Below are 22594 nucleotides of genomic sequence, written 5' to 3' on the forward strand. Positions count from 1 at the left end.
AACAGAATTCAACAACACATCAAAAAGATCATACACCATGACCAAGTCAGTTTCATTCCAGGGATGCAAGGATGGTTCAAAATATGCAAATTTATAAATTTAATACAACACATAAACAGAAGCAAAGACAAAAATCACATGATCATCTCATTGGATGCAGAAAAAGTCTTTGACAAAATTTCAAAATTTCAGTACCTTTTCATGATAAAAGCTCTGAAGAAACTGGGATAGAAGGAATGCTCCTCAACATAATAAAGGGTATTTATTACAAACCTATAGCCAACATAATACTAAATGGAGAACAACTGAGACCATTCCTGCTAAAGTCAGGGAGATAAGGATGTCCATTTTCCCCACTCTTATTCAATATAGACTTGTATTCCTAGCCAGAGCAATAAGACAAGAACAAGAAATAAAAGGGATTCAAATAGGGAAGGAAGAAGTCAAACTATCCCTATTTGCTGATGGTATAATCCTATTCCTAAAAAACTCGCAGGATACAAAATCAATACATATCCACATATAGCAATGAACAGACTGAGAAAGAAGTCAGAGAAACAATCCCATTTACAATAACCCTCCCCCGAAAAAAGCCACCCAGGAATTAATTGAATGAAGGAAACCAAAGGCCTTTTCAATGAAAACCATAAATCACTGAATAGAAAAATCAAAGAAGACATCAGAAAATGGAAAAGAGCTCCCACGCTCATGGATCAGCAGAATCAATATTGTGAAAATTGTTATATTACCAAAAGCAATCTACATGTTCAATGCAATCCCCATCAAAATTCCAATTCATTCTTCACAGATACAGAAAAATCAATCCTAAAATTCCTGTGGAGGCACAAAAGACCTCAAATAGCTAAAGCAATTCTGAGCAAAATGTCCAGTGCTAGAGATATCACAATACCTGACCTCAAACTATACTACAGAGCCATAACAATAAAAACAGCATGGTACTGGGACAAAAACAGACATGAAGACCAATGGGACAGAAGACCTAGACATAAATCCACATGGCTATAGTTAACTTAATTTTGACAAAGGAGCCCAAAACAAACAATAGAGAATAGACAGCCTCTTCAACAAACATTCAGAAAACTGGATATCCACATGTAGCAGACTGAAACTAGACCCCTGTCTTTTACCCTATACCAGTATTAACTCAAAGTGGATCAAAGACCTTAATATAGGGCCTGAAACTTTGAAACAACTACAGGAAGTAGTAGGAAATACATTGGGACATATAGGCATAGGCAATGACTTCCTAAATAGAACTCCAAGGGCTCAGCAACTAAGACAAATAATGAACAAATGGGTCTGTATCAAACTAAAAAGCTTCTGCACAGGAAAAGTAATAGTCAGTAGATTCAAGAGACTGTCCACAGAATGGAGAAAATCTTTGCCAGCTATTCATACAATAAGGGACTAATAACCAGAATCTACAAGGAACTCAACCCCCAGAGAATCAACTTCTCAATGAAGAAATAGGCACATGAGTTAAATAGGGAGTTCTCAAAGGGAGAGGTACAAATGACCAATAAACACAACAAAAAGTGTTCAACTTCCCTGGTCATAAAAGAGACGCAAATCAAAACTACACTAAGATTTCACCTCACCCCAGCTAGAATGGCCATCTTCAAGAACAAAAGTGTCAACAAATTCTGGCATGTATGTGGTAAAACAGGAGCCTTCATACACTGTTGGTGGGAATGCAAATTAGTACAACCACATGGAAAGCAGTATAGAGATTCCTTAAAAACTAAAAATAGAGGGCTAGTGGAGTGACTCAAGTGGTAAAGCACTTTTCTAGCAAGTGTGAGGCCCTGACTTCAAACCCCAGTACCACCAAAAAAAATAAACAAACAAAAATAGAACTGATCCATATGATCCAGTGATAGCACTCCTGGTTATATACCGGAAGGAATGCAAGTCAGGGTACAATAGCGACACTTGCACACCCATGTTTACTGCAGCTCTGTTCACAATAGCCAAGCTGTGGAAGCAACCCAGATGTCCCACAACTGATGAATGGATCAAGAAAATTCTATCATCTATCTATCTATCTATCTATCTATCTATCTATCTATCTACCTACCTACCTACCTATCTACCTATCTATCTGAGTTTTACTCAGCCATAAGGAAAAATGACACCATGTGGTCTGAAGGTAAATGAATGTAATTGGAGGACAATTGTGAAGTAAGCCAGGTTCAGAAAGATAAAGGCCGTATATGAAATATGTGGAAGAGAGATCCAACATACACACAAAACCTAAACCAAACACATCATATACAAACTTATATGTAAAACGTATTTGTGATAGTGTAACATTCCTTGGAACTTCGAGGAGAAGGGAAAGGAAAAGAGAACAATAGAGAATCAACAATATCCACATACATTACATCTGTGCAGGCAGAGGATCTAAGGATACATATGGAAAACTGTTGACTAATGCGGGTTGGAGGGAAGGAGTAAGTGAAAGTAATGGAAGGGGTTGAACTGACCAAAGTGAAGTACACTCACAGCGGGGTACATGGAGAAACTCCTTTGAACACTGACTTAGGAATTAATAATGAAAAACAGGACAGTAAAATACGTACAGTGTGCAGGAGTACTTATTGGAGGGAGGAGGGTAAATGGAGGAGATGAAGTGAGTGAATATGGTTGATTGCTTCTTATACGTATATGAAATAGAACGATGAAATCTCTTGCAAGTGCTTTAAGTGGGGTGCAGAGGGGGTTACGGGAGGGAGATGGTGGGGGCAATCTAACCAATGTTCTAAATTGTCACATGGAATCCCCTCTTGTGAATATATCCTAATAAAAAAATTATTCAGCAAACCTGCCTGGGTATATCAACTCTGGAGCCAGATATCTCATCACAGAATATCCAGGTTTGGTACTCTGTTCTCACACAGTGAATGCTCAGTCGAGAGCCTAATCACTCCTCCACTGCGAGTCAGGGAAGAGAAGGGAGATGAAGGAAACTGAGGGAAAAAGCAGAGATTTCTCATGCTAACGTATCAAGGGTAAATCTGAGAGAATCTATTCCAACAAAGATGTTCTGCCAAATACAAATACATTATACCAAGCAAAAAAGGATTACAACAGAATAGAGTGCCAATTACACCAGGGTCTCATAGTTTGGCATTGTTGATGCTTGAGCCTAATTCTTTGTTACCTTGTGCTCTGTAGGATGTTCAGTAGCATCACGGGTCTCTACCCATTAGATGCCAGCAGCATCCCCTCAATTTTTGTTAGTGAAATGTGTCTCCAGACTTTGCCAAATGATACCAGGGTAGCAGCAGCAAAAATGCCCCTGGCCAAGAATTGGGTTAGGCTAAAGAATGGGCTAGTTAGGTTCATATTCCCAGCTCTGCCACCTACTAGCCCTGTCCTCTTGGTTAAGTCTCTTGGTCTCTCCTGAGTTCCATGTTTTTCATCTGTAAGGAAGGCGCATATGCAGGGAACTCGCTCCCCAGGTGGCAATATTGGAAATGGCATGGACCTTTAAGAGGTGCGGCTCAGTGTGAGCTCCTTAGCTCACTGAGGGAATGACCTTAGAAGAAGTTGTGAGACCTCCAGACTCTCTCTGTTTCCTGGCTTGAGACGTGACGGCTCATTCTGACATCTGCCATGAGGTCCTCACCAGAACTGAGTCCACGCAGGCACGGGGATATGCCCTCAAACCTCCCAATCTGCGAGTTAAATACACTTCTTCTGTGTCAAGGTTTCTTTTTTCTTTTTGGTGGTACTAGGGTTTGAATTTACAGCCTTTCAGCTTTGCCCTTGCTAGCCAGCGTTCTACCATTTGAGCCACACCCCCAGCCCTTTTCGCTTTTCAGATAGGGTCTTACATTTTTGCCTACAGCCTACCTTGGACCATGATCTTCCTACCTACAGCCTCTGGAGTAGCGCTGGGATTACAGACATATAATCCATCACACCTAGCTGCTTGTTTGTTGAGATGGTGGGGGGGTTGATTTCAATAACTTTTTGCCTGGGGCTGGCCTTGAACCACCATCCTTCTAATCTCTACCTCCCAAGTACTTGGAATTATAGGCCTGAGCCACTGTGCCTGGCCCTGTGTCAGGTGTTTTCTTATAGTGACAGAAGCTGACTAATGCAAGAGGATATGTTGCAGGATCGCTAGAGGATTAAGTACTTAAATCAGCGTCACTTAGTACATTGTAGGTGTTCCATAAAGATGAATTCTTTGGGGAATGATGATGACATCTCACCTGAGGTAAGATTCTGTAACTAGTAAACTGGATCAACTCATCGATAAGAAGAACAAAGACACAGACCTCATCTTACGTTGTCTCAGGGAGAAGCACTCTGCTGTGTTGAACAAAAGCCTCCATGTGCCCCACATTTGCACCTAATGAGAAGAAAAGCCCTACACACACCGGATTAGTAGGCACTCTAGCTCTCTGAAGAACTCAGCCTTAATAGGGGCAGTGGATTTAGCCTTGGGAATCTGGAAAACAACAGAGTTCAGTGTAAACAGAGTGAAAACAGAACAAAGGGCTTTTGAGAAAAACTGCAAAGCTATAACAAAATCCTCTGTCTAACCTAAGTGTCTCACTTAAAGATCCTGTAAGGCCTGGAGTAACTTGCACATCCTTCCTGCAAACCCTGGAGGCTGCTCCTTGCCACTCTGATCTCTAAGATGTGGAACCAAGAGCACTAGGCAGAGGCTGGGGCCGAGGTAGGGGGCCAGGGGGAGAGTTGAGGAATAGAGTTAGCTGCCACTGGCTTTTGATTGATTTTAGTATGGATGCATAAATCAAGCAAGACACGAACTTCAAACCGATTACAACACATTTCGCTATCTGTGCGTCCTCTGATTATTCAATTTCGGATCTGATTTTATCTCTTATTTCCCAAGATGCATCTGAAAGGTTTCATGCCCATAGCTTCAATTACCCTTTCTTTTCTCCTGCCAGTGTTCCATGTTCCCAGAATGTGTGCAGATAGGGGAAAGTTTTATATAGCACAAATTAGCACTTTTGATGCCTCTCCCTTGCCTATAGCAAATTCCTTATGGTTTGGAAGAAAAATCCCTCTCCAGCTCGCCTGCTTTTTGGGTCTATCTTTAATTGCTACGATCATCTCAACACCTTGGCTGATTTTTACATATTACTCATCTGTTTATTCACTCTATACTTCATTTGATCCTGTATTTAAGTCTTAAAATTTCAGTATCAACTTGAGTGTTATCAGGGTTATTTTTTATGCCAAAAGGTTCAGAAGTACCAATATACTTAAGCACATGCTTTAATTTTTCTGTTTTTTTCCTCCCAAAACGCTGTTACTAGTCCGGCTCCTGATAGGAAGAAGATGGTTGAACTGAAAAGAATATTATTGAAGCCTGTTGGACAGAATTAAGGGAACCAACCAGGGAGGCTGAGGTAGACAGGACCAGGAACAGAGAGGAACTGTCACACCCTGAGGCCCAAGGGACCAAGAGGATTGGGGACAGGATTGTCAGAGGCTACTAAGCGATGCTGTGCAAGAGGATCCTGTGACCAGAGGCCCAGAGGCTGACCATATGGGACTGGGAGGCGCTGGGAGATTAATGCCCTCGAGCCTCTCCTCCTACTTCTGGATCTCCTGACAGTGCCTCCCATTGGCCCATCTGTATGATCCTGCCTAGAGACTGGCCTCCCTGATCCAGAGAAGGCCACAGAGTGATGTGGATGGAGACAGGGAAGAGGTGCACACAGAATCCCAAAACCAACCTCACTTTCAGTGGTGGGAATTCTCCTCAGGCTGTCACTTGATGAACAGTTCTCATAGATTTTCAGTGGTGATGGCACTTGTGAACACAGGACAATTCTATTCTATTATAATGAAATCACTTTTATGTTTTCCAGAACCACGTTTTTGGTTTTTTCTTTTTTTTCATTTTAGGAAATTTATCTGCTTGTATCTCTATATAGAGCAGATGACTTTTGTGTTAGTCAGATTTCTACCACTTTGACATCTGAGAAAATCAATTTAAGAAGAGGAATGGTTTATCCTGGCTCATAGTTTCAGAGGTCTTGGTCCACAGTCATTTGGTCCCATTTGTTTTGGACCAGTGTTGGGACAGAACATTGTGGTAGAGCAAAGCTGCTTACCTCATGAACTGGGAAGCAAAGGGAGAGAGAGAGAGGAAAGGATGGAGGGAGAGAGAAAGAGAGAATCAGGTTTCTTCAAGGACATGCCCTCAATGCCCTCAGTAACTGTCCTACTAGGCTCACCCTTGTAAAGGTTCCACCACCTTCCAATAGTGTCCAATAGTGTCACTTGGGGACCAAGTCTTTAGTATATGCCTTTGGGGGACATTTAAGATCCAAACCGTAACAATCACCTGTGACTCTTCAGGCCCCTGCAGGGAGCATGTTAATTCTCAGCTTCAATGCCAGACCTCTGGAGCAGAGGGCTCTGGAGGGAGGCTGCTGCTCTGTACAGGGAATCTGACCCTGAGCCTGGGCTGGGTGCTGTGGGGAAGGCCCTGAGGCTTCTCTCAGACTGCGCCTTTTGGTTCCAGGTATTGCTGCGACAACCAGTAGTGCACAGGTGGAACCTGACCACACCTCTTCAGTGGCACAGTATCTCTCCTCTGCCCTGGGCACCTCCACTACCAGTGTGGGGTGACTGGGTATGCCAGCTCAGCTGTCCCAGACATGTGCAAACCTGGAGATGCTAGGGAGCTGATGATCAGTCGTGGGTAGCCCTGGTCTGATGCAGGTCCAGGGGAAACAGTGGCTAGGGCACTCCCCTGGCATCTTGGGGTGGAGGTGACCTCCATATAGCTCCTCAGAGGGGCCCAGTGGGGCTGAACCCCATTTACTCAAAGTACCATCATCTTGGTCTTATACCTTTGGATTGGCTTTCTTTATGCCAAATGCCTTTCTTTACATTTTCTGGAATGGCTTCTGAAAATAAACTGAAGGACTCATTGCACAGCCAGGTTTCCAGTCATTGCTGGGCTGCAGAGGAGATCTCAAAGGAATACAATATCCTAGTGCAAGCATTGCTCATGGGTTCATGGTGGTGCTGCTGGAAACACCTACTGTGCTGTCAGTTGTCTCAAAGCACAGCCTCTGCAACTGTGCACACGACATGATATTTGATTGACAACAGACCATATTCCTGATTTATGTACTTACTATTCTATACTTTCAATTATTACATAGAGAGTACTCCTTCTCTTAAAAAAGGGTTGACTGTAAACAGCCTGAGTTTCCTGTATCTCTTGACTGTGGCCATGTGGAATGACTGCCCTGGAGCATCCAGGTTTGTGTCAGTGCACTCTAGGTTGTCCACACAACCACAGAATCAGCAAGTGACACAATTCTCAGATGTGTCCCCATGTGTTAAGTGACACATGCTCGCCTCTGCATGTAAGGCTGTATGTCATGCTCTGTTTCCTGGAGGCAGTCTAAGACAAATGCCCTTTCTGCATCCTTTATCGACATTTTGCTCACTTTTATTTTTTGGCAGTGCTGAGGTTTTGAACTCAGGGCCTCACGCTTGCTAAGCAGGTGCTCTACCACTTAAGCCACTCCACCAGCCCTTCACTCACCTTTTAAGGATAAGTTCAAACATAACCCACACCTCATAAACCTTCCCAGTGAGAATCAGACACACTCTCCCTGCGCCTCCATGGCACTTGACTTTCCCATTGCAGCAGCAGCCATGGTCGACCTGGCAACATGGCTCTGTAGCCACCTGTCTCCCTAGCTAGACTGGTGTTTCTGAGATTGGGGTCAGTGTCTCTTCATTCAGGCAACACTCTCCTACCCTTGTGCAGCCAAGGTTTTGGATATTGCTGAACACATGAAATGTCTGCTGAGTAACAGAATGTCAGAGTCCTGCCTGGTGGCTTTTAAATAATGTCAGTTCATCTGACTTGGGAAAGGGGTATTCTTAATAGTAATTGTCTGGAAGTTATAAGGCTTTCTCTTTCAGCAATTTTCAATCCATTTGCTGCTTACAAATAAGGTCCACTTGGCTGTGACCATTCAGTACAGCCAGAGCCTGCTTCACGGACATCCACCTGTGCATTGCACTGGGTCTAGTGCCCAGAAGGGTCCTGTGCCTTGTGTAGTGCCCTGCTGTTGCCACCCTGAAATTCTTCTTAATTTTTATCTTTGAACTTGTGTATTATAAGTGAAGTGTTCTGTACCTGAGCAGAGGAGCTGTGCACCATACGTGTGACCGGTTTCCCTGCTGCCCGTTCATGTACAGCACTCAGGATTCCAGGAGACCCCACTGTAGGAGGCCAGCAGGATGCAAAGGAGCATGGCTGGGTGGGGCAGGGGATGGGGAGAAAGGGAGTAAATGGAAGGGAGAGGGAGGCCAGGACTTGTTTCAAATGCAGGAAGAAGGCAGCGGGTGTTCTGATAAACACAGAAGACCCAGGAACCCAATGGCCTTTCTCACACATTATTTCTCTGTATGAACCAGCCACGTGCATGGAAAATGATGACAGAGAAGAAGAGGCAGAGAGGAACCCATGCCTTTTCCTTCCCACCCATCAGGAAGCTGAAGGTAGGGAGTGTTGTTGGAATGTGCACGTGACAACAGGTGAAATAAAAGCAGCTTGGCTAATTTTATCAGCATTGGTACTGTTTGGGTAGGAGTAAAATACATATTTTAACATTTGTATTTTTATATGTGTGGCATATTCATAAATACTACAAAAATACAAAGTGTATAATTATTATGACTGTGTGCCAGCTGGATGTGCTCATATTTACATTCAAATTATTGTTACACAATGTAAAGATGAATGGGAAAATTTAAATACCTTCATACATAAAAGAGAAATGTTAACTGAAAAAGTAATTCATTTAAAAATATTTTGCAATGAGGCAAACGTGTATATGCAAGTACACATGAAATCACATACAGTTAACATAAAGCACTTGAATAAATAAGACATATCTGTAAGGCAAGCTGCTTGTATTTTCATTTAGGTGCCAGTCTTTGCGAATACAAAGCTAAAAGCTATTGCCCCTTCCCAAAGACTTTACAGATTATCAGGAGATTCAGAGAAGCCATTGGACCATCAGAGAGGAGGATGGTATGAAGGTAGGAGTTGGGAACAAGGAGAATGGCATCTCAGTGTGAGGCAGATGGGTCCTCTTTAACTCTCATCACCAGCCGCCCTCCATATGGTCCTTGGCACAAAGTGAATCTTTACCATATGCCCTTGGGGGACATTTAAGATCCAACCATAACAACTACCTTAGACGCATTCAGGCCCCTGCAGGGAGCATGTTAGAAATGCCAGTTCTCAGTGATCTCCTGAAGCAGGGATGAGAGCAGTGAATTGGATTCAGGGTTGTTCTTTTGAGAAGATGACTTCTTACCTAAAAGTCTAGTACCTGGGTTTGTGGACTTCTCGGTCAGCCAAGTAATCTGCAGATATCAGGGTGAGGTTGTAAATTGAGTGATCAGAGAGGCCCAGAGGAAACAGCTCCGTATTTTTGCCTTATGTGTTATTCTTATTCACAAACAGGATTTAATTTGGCATTATGAATCCCATAGCTTAAAATTAGAAAAGAATTTAAACATTCTTTATGTCGATACAATATTTTCACCCTTCTTACGTTTCATAAATCCACTTCATATATCTTTACCACAAAAGCCTGAACAAGCTTCAAAGACTTGTCCAACAAGTCCCTTCTCAGATGTTCCAGGACCCCAAGACATATGTGGCAATAATTGCTCCCACAAAGCCACTAAGGTACACTTGCTCTGCCTGTGGCTCTTTTGCTTGGTGTCATGGCTGTTTGTGTAGTTATTAGAGTAGAAGTTTCTTGAGAGTGACTTTTGTGTGAGTTACCTCTGTGTTGTTGTTTCCCCCCATCATTGTGCCTGCCACCTACAAGAAGCACAATAAATGGAATTTGTTGAATGAATAAGCTAATGATATCTGCTTTGGTTTGGACATAGTTTATGTGACATATAGTATATTCCCAAAAGCTCATGTGTTGGAAACTTTGTTCCCAGTGTAGCAACGTTCAGAGGTGGTGGAACCATTAGGAGATGGAGCCCAATGTAATTAATTAGGTCACTGGAGGCTCTGCCTTGGGAAGGAATTAATGTTGTTCTCATGGGACCCTGGTTAGTTCTCTTTGGGAGGGTTGTTATAAAAGAGCAAGATTGACCCCTCCTTGCCCTCTGGCTTCCCACCTCACTATGTGATCTCGCCGTCTCACACGTACTCTTGCTATGTTGCCATCCACCAAAATGTTGTGTAGTTGGGGAAGGGTGGGGATGGGGGGAGCTTGCCAGAGCTTGTGCCATACTGTGTGGACTCCTGGCACCAAAATAGCTAAATACAACTCTTTGTAAGTTACCCAGTCACAGGTATTCTGTTACTAGTGGAAAAGAGACCAATGGAAGAGAGCATCTAATTGCTCCTGAGCTTCTGAAGTTATGATCTTTAATGCCTTACCTCTTTGTCATATCACACTTTTCCTGATACATTTTTAAAATAGAACACACACGTACACACCCATGCGCGCGCACACACACACACACACACACACACACAAACACACTCTCACTGGCTTTATATATATGTACACAGCAGAGCCTGGTTATAAGATTTAGTTGGGATGTTTCTGCACTTGTTAAGACAGTTCACAAAATACATTAAAAAATGATGGATGGCTTGCACATTTTAGCACAATGGAATCCTTTGGTGGTGTCTGATTTCAGAGTACACCTGTAGACATAGTGACAACCTGGCCTCCTGAGTGGGTTTGGGAAAGCACTTACTTATTACAAAGCTAAAATTAAACTACGAGTCCTCACATGTTGTTTAGCAGCAGCAGCTGATGCAAATCTTTGTCAACACAGAACTTTTCACACCTCAAGTTTCAGCTATAGTAAGTGGATTGCTGCATAAGACTGATACTGGGTTTTTGGGATGGAAGATTAAAGAACTATCTTGAAGGAATTAAAAGTCATGCTCGTTCTCTTCCTTTGTGTTCAGAGAACCAGACATTTCTCTTTTTCTGTCTTTTGGATATCTGAGTTTCTTTGTGCCAGCCAGCATGTTGGGATCAAAATGGAAAATGCCAAGCTTTGTGACAGTGAGGTGATGGCATTTCCTGGAGTGTTTGGGAAGAGTTCTTGCTGAGGTGCTAACGTCACCAAGCTCTTGCATGCGGGGCTAAGCCTTACAATCTTTGCCCTGCAGCCTCTTCCCTTCTGCCATGTGGCTTTGCTGCTGGTGTGTCCCTTGGTCTTTTCACCACACCCCTCACTGCCCATCTTTCACATAACATCCTGCTCACAGGGAGACGTTCAGGATGAACTCATGGGAACCTCTGCTTCCTACACCATGTCCTCCCAGTGCAACAGGGATCTGATGACAACCCCATGTGCGATGTCTTATCCAATCTGCAGAAAGTCACAAAAACAAAACTAAAAACTTCTCAACACATGCCATTACAGAGGCAGCTGCGGGCATCAAAAATAAGAGAGAAACCAGAATGTGGGCTGTATGAGTCAGTTTTGTGTTACTACAATAAAGTAACTGACACAGCCTCCTTATAAAGAAGAAGTTTATTTAGCTCACAGTTTGGGAGGTTCAAAGTCTAAATAACATAATTTAGGCTCTGGTAAAGGCAACTGGCCCATGGAAGATGGCAGATGGCAGATGGCAATGGTGGGAGCCTGGGTTGGAGTAAGCAAATGATCATCTTGAATGGGGGATTGGGGATAACAAAGAGAGGTTGTGTGGGGGAGACAGACTGACTGGGGCCCAACAACTCTTCAAGGACACACCCTCCATGACCTAAAGACCTCTTGGTAGGCCCCACGTCCTGAAAGTTCTGTTAGCCACCCATTCTGCCATGCAGTGGACCTAGCATTCACTGAAAAGGATCTTGGAGGACACTCAAACCACATCCAAACTATGGATTAAAAAGTGGCATCCCCGAAAATAGAAGCTATGATGACCCTCACACCAAGGATAGGATGAGCCGCATGTATAGAAGCCACCAATTGTAACATGGAGTGTATGTTGACACTGTTTATCGTTTTATGATATGACATGTTTTTAAACATTTAGATCTTATAAAGTAGTTTTTGATGTATCCATTTTAAATTTTATTGGTACATATTAAATTGTACATAGTAAAGGACTTCATCATGATATTTCCATACATGCAGATAAAGTATTTTGATCACATTCACCGCTGCTGTTACCCTTTCATGTCTTCCCTTTCCTCTTCCCCTTCTATCTCCCTAATTTTACTTCCATGACCTTGGTTGTTTTGTTTTTATTTGTTTCCCCCTAGCTTCCAAAAATGAGAGAAAACATGAGATGCTTGCCCTTGTGGGACTGGCTTATTTCACTTAACAAGATGGTCTCCTGTTCCATCCATTTCCTGCAAATGAGATAGTGTCTTTCTTCTTAATGGCTGGGTAAAACTCCATTGTGTTTATAGGCCACAATTTCTTTACCCATTCATTTGTTGATGGGCACCTAGGCTGATTCTATCACTTGGCTATAGTGAATAGTGCCATGATAAACATGGGTGTGCAGGCATCTCTATAGGAAGCTGACTTCGATACTTTTGGATATATACTCAGAATCTATTTATTTTTTATTAGAGGCTATTTTTAAGCAGCTTTAGGTTCACAGAAAAATTAAGATGATGGTACAGAAAGTTCCTGTATGCCCTCTGCCATTATCGACATCTCACACCACAGTGGTACATTTGTCACAACCAACGAACCTACAACAACACATCTGTACCAGCCAGAGTCCATAATTTACATCAGGGTTTACTGTTGGTGTCAGAAAATATTGTTTATGTTTATAACAATTAGTCTTCAACCAGGAGTAGGTGTTGTAACCTTTTACATATGTGGAAACTGAGGCTGATAGAAGTGAGGAATCCCTAGCTGAAGACATCCAACTAGTAGATGGAGTAGTCAGGATAGACACGATGCGTATGGATGCTCCACACCATTTTATGATGGATGGAGGTAAGATATTTCCTTAGAACTTTGAAGCTAGTGCAGAGAAGAGAATGTAATATACTGGAACTTCTAGGCATAGGTAATAACTTCCTAAATAGAACGCCAATGGCTCAGCAACTAAGAGAAAGGATTGACCAGTGGGACTACATGAAACTAAAAAGGTTCAACATAGCAAAAGAAATGGTCGCCAGATTGAAGAGGCAGCCCACAGAGGGGGAGAACATTTTTGCCAACTATACATCTGACAAGGGATCAATAACCAGAATATACAGGGAGTTCAAAAAACCTAACTCCCCCCAAAATCAATGACCCAATGAAGAAAGGGGCAAATGAATTGAATAGAGCTTTTTCAAAGGAAGAAGTCCAAATGGCCAAAAAACATATAAAGAAATACTCACCATCCCTGTCCATAAAGGAAATGTAAGATCCCACCTCACTCCTGTTAGGAGGGCTATCATCAAGAACACAAACAAGTGTTGGAGAGGATGTGGGGAAAAAGGAACCTTCATACTCTGTTGGTGGAAATGTAAATTAGTGCAACCACCACGGAAAAACTGTATGTAGGCTCCTCAAAAAACTAAAAACAAAACTGCCATATGATCAAGCAAAACCACTCCTAGGGATATACCTGAAGGAATGTAAGTCAGGTTACAACAAAGTCACCTGCACATCCATGTTTATTGCAGCACTATTCACAATAGCTAAGTTATGGAAACAGTCAAGATGCTCCACAACTGATGAATGGATTAAGAAACTGTGGAATTTATATATAATGGAATTTTGTTTGGCCATAAAGAATAAAATTTGTTGTGCCAGGGATGGCCCAAACAATGTATATACATGTGAGTAAATGTAAAAACAATAGAAAAAAAAAAAGAATGAAATTTGTTGTTTGCTGGTAAATGGATGGAACTGGGAAACATCATTTTAAGTGAAGTTAGCAGGCTCAGAAAGTCTAAGGCCACATGTTTTTCTCTTGTATGTGGAATATAGGCCCAATACAAATACAAGCAATATTATGAAAAATAGGTCATGCTAAGGGGAGGTTACTAATGGGAGAAGGAGGGTAAAAGAAGGAAGTTAAGAAGGTGAATATGGTTGATGGTTCTATACAAGAATGAATATAAGCCAGGTGCTGGTGGCTCATGCCTTTAATCCTAGTTACTCAGGAGGCAGAGATCAGGAAGATCATGGTTTGAAGCCAGGCTGGGCAAATTCTTTGCCAGACCCTATCTTGAAAATACCCAACACAAAAAAGGGCTGGTGGAGCAGCTCAAGGTGTAGGCCCGTATTCAAGCCCTAGTATGGAAAAAAAAAAAAAGAATGGATATAGAATTTTTAAATCTATTGAAATCACCATAAGAAGAGGACTAAGGTAAAAAGGAGAAAAATAGAGATGAACCAATCTCAGTTATAATACATATATACATGGAAATGTCAAAATGAAACTCCCGGTATAGGTTTCTTATACAAACAATGTCTTTTTTCAAAAATAGCTCCTGTCTGTGGGGTTAATACCAGTACAGGGCGGGAGGATAAAGGAAAGGGTGTAGGAGGTGAATATGGTGGAAATGTTATGTACTCATGTGTGAAGATGGAAAAATGAGACCTCTTGAAACCATTCTAAGAATGGGGAGGTGAGATAAAGGAGAAAGACGGAGGGAGTGATTTCAGCTATGATACATATGATCTATAAATGTCACAATGTACCTCAATACAACAATAATATGATTTAAAAAAAAAGATACTTCCTTAGATAACTTTAGGAAACAGTCAATCCTAGAGATGATCAATAAGAAGTAAGGTGTAAACTTATTTTTTAGAGGTATGGGATTTGAACTTAGGGCCTTGGGCTTGCTATGATCTACCACTTGAGCCACTCCACTAGCCCTATACTATGTAAACTTGATACAATAAGCAAACCTGTTACAAACCACAAACAGAAAGGGATGAGCTTCCTTAGGTCCAGGAAAGGAATACTAGGGAATGCTATAGTTTGGATGTGGTTTGAGTGTGTTCCCCATGGTTCATATGCTGGAAGCTTGACCCCAGTGAGGCGATGCTGAGTGATGGAACCTTTAAGAAGTGGGGCTTACTGAATGGTAATTAGGTTAAAGGAGCCCCACCCTCAGCAGGGATTAATGAAGTTTTCCAAGGATCCCAATTAATTCTCCCCAAAGTAAGTTTGATTAAAAAGAGCAAGCCTGGCCCCTGAACCCCTCTTGTCTTACCAGGCAATCTTTTCCTTTTGCATGTGAGGCCATATTGTGATGTAGCCAGAAGGCCACCATGAGAACCAAGCAGATGCTGGCATCACATTCTCGAACCTCCAAAACAGTCAGCTAAATAAGCCTATTTTTTAATAAAGTATCCAGCTTCAGGTTTTTTTGTTATAGCAACACAAAACAGACTAATGCAGGGAAGAGAAAGCTCAGAAATGCAAAGTATTTCTAGCACTACAAAAGACAATATTGTGTTTAGTGAACAAGAATATTTTGACCACTAAAAAAAGTACATTCTCCCCTGGAGAAGAGAGGTCACAACTGCCTAAAGCATCCTATCAGACGAAGCAAGCCCTACGGTCATTCAGGGCCTTTCCCTTTAGTTTGGTGAGCCAACAATACTTGGGCTGTTAATTTTGTTTCTTTAGTACCTAGCAGCTGACAGGGGTAAATTATCCTGGGTATTGAACAGCAAAATTAGTCACTTTTAATAGAATCACTAAAATGCTCTAAAATGAGGGCCTTGGCCTCCAGTTTATAACTCAGGCTCTTGATGACTTTGGTTAGTTAGGACTGGTTCTCCCACACCGACTCGCTGCTGGGTGATTTAGATTGCACTGAGTTTATGCAAGATTAAGCACGAGATGTTAAATCCATGACGATCAACTCAAAGGCAGCCATCTGAATTCCCACTAGAACCACTCGACTTGGTGTGAAAATAAATCTGATTAGATGACCTCTGAAACAACATCCTTCTCTGCACCATCTTTGAAGACTCTTGCAGTCTCTGAGTCCGATCTCTTCCCCATGTAGAAGTCCCAAAAGTGGTTGTCCAAGCTAGCGTGAGCTTATCACCTCCATACTGATTCTCATTGGGATAGTGCTAATTGTTAGAATTTGGTTTTCTTAATATGCTGAGCTGAACTTTTTCTGTCTAAAAGTTCACTTCTCTAGAGCTACACAGAATAAATACTTTATTCATATGGAAACCCTTTGGATATTAGATTTGCAGCAATTATACACAAGATGTGAAAATTCCTTTCAAAGGATTTCTCTTCTCCTTAACCATTAAAGACTGTTCCATTTTAGAAAAGAACTTGGTTGGGTGGGTTTTGTATCAAAAGCAGAGGAATAAGTCTGTCTGTAACTAGAGTTAAGTGGAGCATGGTGGTATGCATTTGTAATCCCAGTTGCTAAGGAGGCAGAGGTAGTAGGACCACAGTCTGAGATCCTCTGGCAAAAAGTGTAAGACCCTATCTGAAAAAACTAATTAAAGCAAAAATGGCTGGAGACATGGCTCAAGTGGTACAGCACCTGCCTAGCAAGTGCAATGCCCTCAGTTCAAATCCCAGGGATACAAAATAATAAAAAAAGAAGTTGAGTGTTTTAATCTTCCATTACATGGCAACTGCCAAGAAGTATGAAGAGAACTCTGAAGTGTGAGACTTCACCCTACTTGCAAACTTAGCAAGTTAGCCTGCCAGTCTTATAGATGCTGGCAAAAGAGACCAGATTGTTAGGCAAGAGACAAAGTCAGTTTAATAGTCATAACAATAGCGGTAGCCAGAGCATTGTCACTTTCTGTGCTGGCATCCACAGGAGCCAGGTGGCACCTCCACACACACAGACGGGGTGTTATAGGAGAGGAGCCCTGAGTTTAGGAACCCATGGTCTTTTATTTTGGATTGTAAGCAAACCTGCCAACCTTTGCCTGGAGGAAGACATTGTTACATTGCGCAGCAAGCTAGCTCTCTACTAGAGAGGAATGCTATCTTCCCAGGTTGTTCTCCATGCAAACATCCTTCCAAAGACAGTCGGGAGCAAAGACAGTGTCTCTGCTTGGAAGTTGTGCAGAAACACGGGAGGCTGTGGATTAGGTCCAGGAGCAGTTTACCTTTGCCAGCATTTTAGCTCCTCCTCTAATCTCCAAACACCTGAACCAGTGCGCTTATTTTCTTACCCTCACAACACACCTGGATGTCATAAACCTGCTAGAGAGAAGAACAGGGAGGCGGGGGTGGGGGGTGGGGGGTGGGGGCTGCACCATTTCTTTATCTCCCTGAGTTTTATTACAACCTCTGCTATTCAGTTCTTTTCATTTGCATCCAACAGTCTGTTCCCCTCACATAATACAGATTTCTGGTTTCTAGCAATACATAAATTCAGTGAAAATTATACATTATATAGAAACTGGAAGTTCTATATGACAAGTGATAAAGTTATTAAAAGTCAAGGGAGCCAAGCACAGTGGCCTGCCTGTAGTCCCAGCTACTCAATAGGCTGAGAAAGGAGGATTAGTAGAACCCAGAAGTTTGAGGCCAGCCTGAGCAACACAGACTCCACATAAAAAAAAAAAAAGTGAGAAACTTGGATAAAACATTTGCAATTTAAAAAAATAGAACAAAGGTTAATTACCAGACTACTGTTTTTTATACTCTGCACTTGTGCAAAAAAAGGGGAAAAAAAAATCCAATAGAGAAAGGACAGAGAATCTGAATAAGTAATTCTCAGAAAAGGCAATTAAATGCCTGACGATCTTATGAAGAGATATTTAGGCTGGGCATGGTGGTTCATGCCTGCAATTCCAGCTATTCAGGAGGCAGAGATGGGGAGGGGGAGTTAGTGAGACCCCATCTCAACAAATAAACTGGGTGGAGTGGCCTGTGCCTTGCCAGCTGGAATAATAATTTGAGATCCCATCTGAAAAAATAACTAGGAAGCAACAGACCCTGAGTACCAAAAAAAATTGTTTCTAGTTGCAGAACAATATTTATGGCATATTTTTCTTAAAAACCCAAACAATATATTTCTACATGTAAATATATATGTATATGCATCCATATAACAAAAGACGTGAAGGAATACTTGTCTAGCTGCCAGTATTCATTGGCTCTGGGAGGGGAGCGTGACTTTTCTTTTACTGCATTCTCCTCTACATGTCTTTGATTTTTTTTCTTTTTTAGTGACTTTTTCTTTTACTCTTCAATGTGGATTGTTTTATTCAAACATGTCACTAATTTAAAAAATAATAACCATGATTCTGCAACCAGTCACTTTGGCTATTCTGTGGTACTCACGCTGTAACAAGGCCATGGTGGACCGGCAACATGACTCTAGCTGAAAAAAATAAGTGGAATTTTAGAATTACTATACGGTGGTGTGGGGGGAGGTGGTGAGAAGCAGGACTTTCATGAGACCCTCCCACGCTTGCACAGCACAGAGCTGCGTGATCTTCCTTGTCCAGTGCAGAGCATCTGAGTGAAAGAGACAGAAAGAAACGTAGTGAAATCAAGGGAGAGATGGAGGATAATTAAAGAGTAGGACATCAAGACATATTAACAAGGTGCTGGGGAAGTGGCTCAGTGGAAGGACACGTGTTCAGAATGCATGAGGCTCGGCTCTAAAAAAGAAAAAAAATCAAAGACATGTAGAGGAGAATGCAGTCACACCAGGATTCCAGGAGGCAGTGTACATCATGGAGGGATGTTGGGATGGACCCTTGGTGACCTGGGAATTGCAGTGGCCCCAGGGCAGCTGCTCAAGGAAGACTTACCTGGGCCAGCAGGGTTATCATCACCAGGGCACTAGTCAGACGTGCAAACTCTCAGATCCTCACCTGACCTGTAATCAGACCCTCTAGGCTGGACCCACCAATGTTTCAACCAGCCTTCCAGGGGATTCTAATGTGCATGGTAGTTTGAAAACCTCTGCTGTGGACCAGTGCTTCTCAAAATGTAACTGGTGTTGCCTGGGGCCTTGTTAGGTAGGGAGGCCTAATTCAGCAGCAGCACGGGCAGGGCCTGGGATTCTGCATTTCTCACAGGTTCCCAGGTCGTTTGTTTCTCTGACCACACTTTGAGTAACTTCCGGAGAAAGATTGATTGAGCTTTCTGTGGAAGAAGGACTTCATAGGACATCATTAGGGAGACATAAGTAGCAGCATCATTTTATTACCATTACTATTTTAAAGGACACGAGGCAGAACACTGGTCTCGTTGATTGGCTGTGGCCTGCTGTTCTGTGGATGTGTTCATAAGGATGTCTTTGCATATATGTGTATACATAACACATACGTGTACATATACATATGTATATGTGTGTATATATATATATATGCTTCCTGACAATTCCAAGTGCTAGCTGTTGCTTCTGAGTTTTTCGTTCATTTTTTAATTTTAATTCCTCTTCACAGATGGAGAAGCTGAGACTGGTCCACAAAGCTATTTGTGTTCCAAGGTCACAGAGACCTCAGGCAGATTGGACTGGCAAAGGTTTCCTGACAGCCTGGCTTGAGCTCTTTCCCCAGGTCCCCAAGGCTGGCTTCACCACTGCAGTGGGAAATAGCGACAGATCTCAGGAGATTAACACTGCAGGACTCCATCATAAAAACCGGACCCGCTCAATCTCCAGGCTCACGGGTGAATAATAGGAATCTTTATCATCCTTTCCGTCAGAAAGCATTTATTTAAAACCCTTGGCTAACTCACAGGGTGAGCTGGCCTGTCACACCCCATCACATGGCATGGAAAGTGGCAATTAAATTTAGCAACCCACCTCGGCAAATTCAGCCTGAGTTGTTTACAGGCCAGCCCAGTTCAGGAGCAAGGAGCATAAACTTTTGTTTCGAAGTCACAAGAACTCCAGAAAAAGTGAAACAAGGCTCAAGTGGATTATGCCAAGTGATGAGCGTCAGTCCCCACCAACAACTTGGAGTCCTCCGACTGTGATGGCAGGACTCGGAGGACCAAGGACACCCCTTCTGTACCCAGCCCCAGGATGGCTGTTGACTTCCTTGTAGAGCTTGCTCCAAGGACAAGTTGTTTGTTTACCAACTCTGGGGACTAGCCAGAGAGATGGCATTAACTGAAGAGTCATTTTTCCCTATATGCCTTGCAAAGAGTGTTGTGATGGTGGCCTGCCATTTACCTGCAACACTGTGGTGAGCAGTTGCGACCCAGAGGACCACAGGCCATGCAGGATGCAAACAGGGAGGTGGGAATGAGTTTTACTGGTTTACAGAGTGCAATCAGAATTATGGCCTGGGTTCATTATGGCCCTGTGAGCAGTCCAGGAAGCCTTTCTGTTATAAAGATCTGCATCCTGGAACACCCTTCAGGTTGAAAATTAGCAAAAGTGCAATTTGTATGCATCTTTCAGGATCTGCCAGTGTGTCAGTGGTAGGATGTCTGAACAAGAGAGATGATTTTTTTCATTTTTGTCCAAGACTCAGCCAGAGCCCTGTCTATCAGTGTGGCTGGGAGTGTGACTGTGGGAGGTAGGGAAGAGGACAAGCCTTGCACAAATGTGTCACATCTTTCCCAACCCTGGATGGGCCTGGTGACATCTGCCTAATTGCAGTAAGGGCTTGTCTGCAACCAGAGCTCAGATGTGCCACTGTGGGTGGGAAGAAGAGGTCCCTGGAGAAAGGTACTGACCACGCTCCATCTGCCCACCTGTGAGCAAATTACTGTTGAGAGTCAGCACACTTGCTGTCTCTTCTCCCACCCTCCACAGCAGCCCCTCCCAGAAGCAGGAACAAAGCTTCAGGTGTCATAAACTGGGCCCTGAGGGGAGCAAAAGGGCCACCTGATAAAGGCCACTCCCTCTGCTTGGGAGTGAAGGGGAGTGGCTCTTCATGGCTTCTGGATGTATCACCCAGGTGAATTTCCAGTAATGGGGGTGATGAGGCAAGGGCACCAAAGCCTTTCAGCTGTAAGACTGAGTTTGCAAGGCCGGGTTCCCACACACTATCATTAACAGTGACATTCCCCATGCAGCGAGTTACTGTGCTCTGGCCACCACAGTTCCTTCCTTTATCTCTGCCTCTCCTCCCCTCCCTTTTGCTTTCACTCCCTCATCTTCTCTCTTGTTTTTCCTCCTTTCTGACATTAGGGGTGTCACTTGACTGCATGGTGGCTCTTGAATCTGATACCACCTTAAGACACTGGTCATGTCTGTTTTCAGTGCCTGGTTTCTCTCTTCTTAAGATGGGAATCATGGCCCCTCCCCTTCCTTCCAGGATGATGTCAAGAACAAACAGGATCAGGGCAGCCTGGAGGAAAGGCATGGCTTGAATGCGGGGCATTATTGTCATTGTTCGTTCACCCTTTGCAGTCCTTCCCTGATGTCTTACTCATGTCTTTCTCATCTTGTAAATCAGGTTGGATCAGAAGAGTTGTGTTTGGCTCAAGGTCATGCAAGGTTGGGAGCCTCAGCTGGATTTAAACAAAGAGCAATTGAGTTCCTAATCTGTGCCCAGCCCCTTGGACCACAATGACCTCTGGTCTCTGTACCTGTAAGCCCAGCCCTGGTAGAGGAAATAATTTGCTGCTCCCCAGGTGGTGTGAAACCTGTTGCTGGGCCTCCACCCCTAGCAGCCAGGAGGAATACAGCCTTTCTGTGCTTAGCCTGCATCTCACACCTGCCCAGGGGATGCTAGGTGGGCACTCAGTCTGGCAAGGGGTAGCCAGAGGGTGCAAACTCACATTGAGAGTTCAGCTTTTCCAGAATAATTAAAATGCCCAACTTTGAATTCAGTTCTTTTGCATATGGGATGTTAATCAGGAGCACCAGGACAGACTGGAAGAAGCAGAACAACTCCCTTTGAGCTGAAGGCCACCACAGCAGCCCCCATGCCGGACTGTGGTGGTCATTTGCCTGGATCCCTGTGCCCTGCTTCAGAGAGCAGAGATCTGTCTCCTGAAAACTACATTTCCCAGGCTGCCTTGCCTTGGCTTCTACTGCCTTAAACCCAGGGGAGTCAGAGAGGATGAACTGAAGGGCTAAGGGAAGGGAGGAGCCAGGTATGACTCCAGCCTGGTCAGGGTCCCAAACGCTGCTCCTCTGTGGTTGGACAGCTCCTCTTCCCATAGCTGTGATTCCCACTGGACAGTTTGGAATTGAGGGCACAGATGACATTTCCTTTCCAAGCCTGGAGTTATGTGGATATCAACGTCTTCCTGGTGCTCCTGCTGAGTTGTCTCACCTCTCCCATTGCTCTTCAGCTCTTCTGGCATCTTTGTGACCCCTTCCCATGTGACAGTGAACCTGGGTGGGGCCCTTTCTTCCTACTGATCTGTGGGCAGAGCCTGGCTTGTTTTGTAATGGGGGAGCCAGAGCCTGAGAGAGCCCTGGGGGAGCCATGGGGTCACCTATGGAACCAGCTCAGTGGTGGGACAGGACCCAGCCCTGGGTGAACCTGAGACACCTGTGACAGTGTCTCCTTGAACAAGGGCACTAGGGACCTGAGGTTCAATGTGGGCCACATTTTATTGGTAAGGGGAATGCCAAAAAATAAGCTGAAATTTCCATTTCTGTGTATTCACACAGAAATGTTCCAAGTACTCTGAGCCAGAAAGTTTCTTCCC

The sequence above is a fragment of the Castor canadensis genome, chromosome 8, assembly GCF_047511655.1.
Source record: "Castor canadensis chromosome 8, mCasCan1.hap1v2, whole genome shotgun sequence".
Classification (NCBI taxonomy): domain Eukaryota; kingdom Metazoa; phylum Chordata; class Mammalia; order Rodentia; family Castoridae; genus Castor; species Castor canadensis.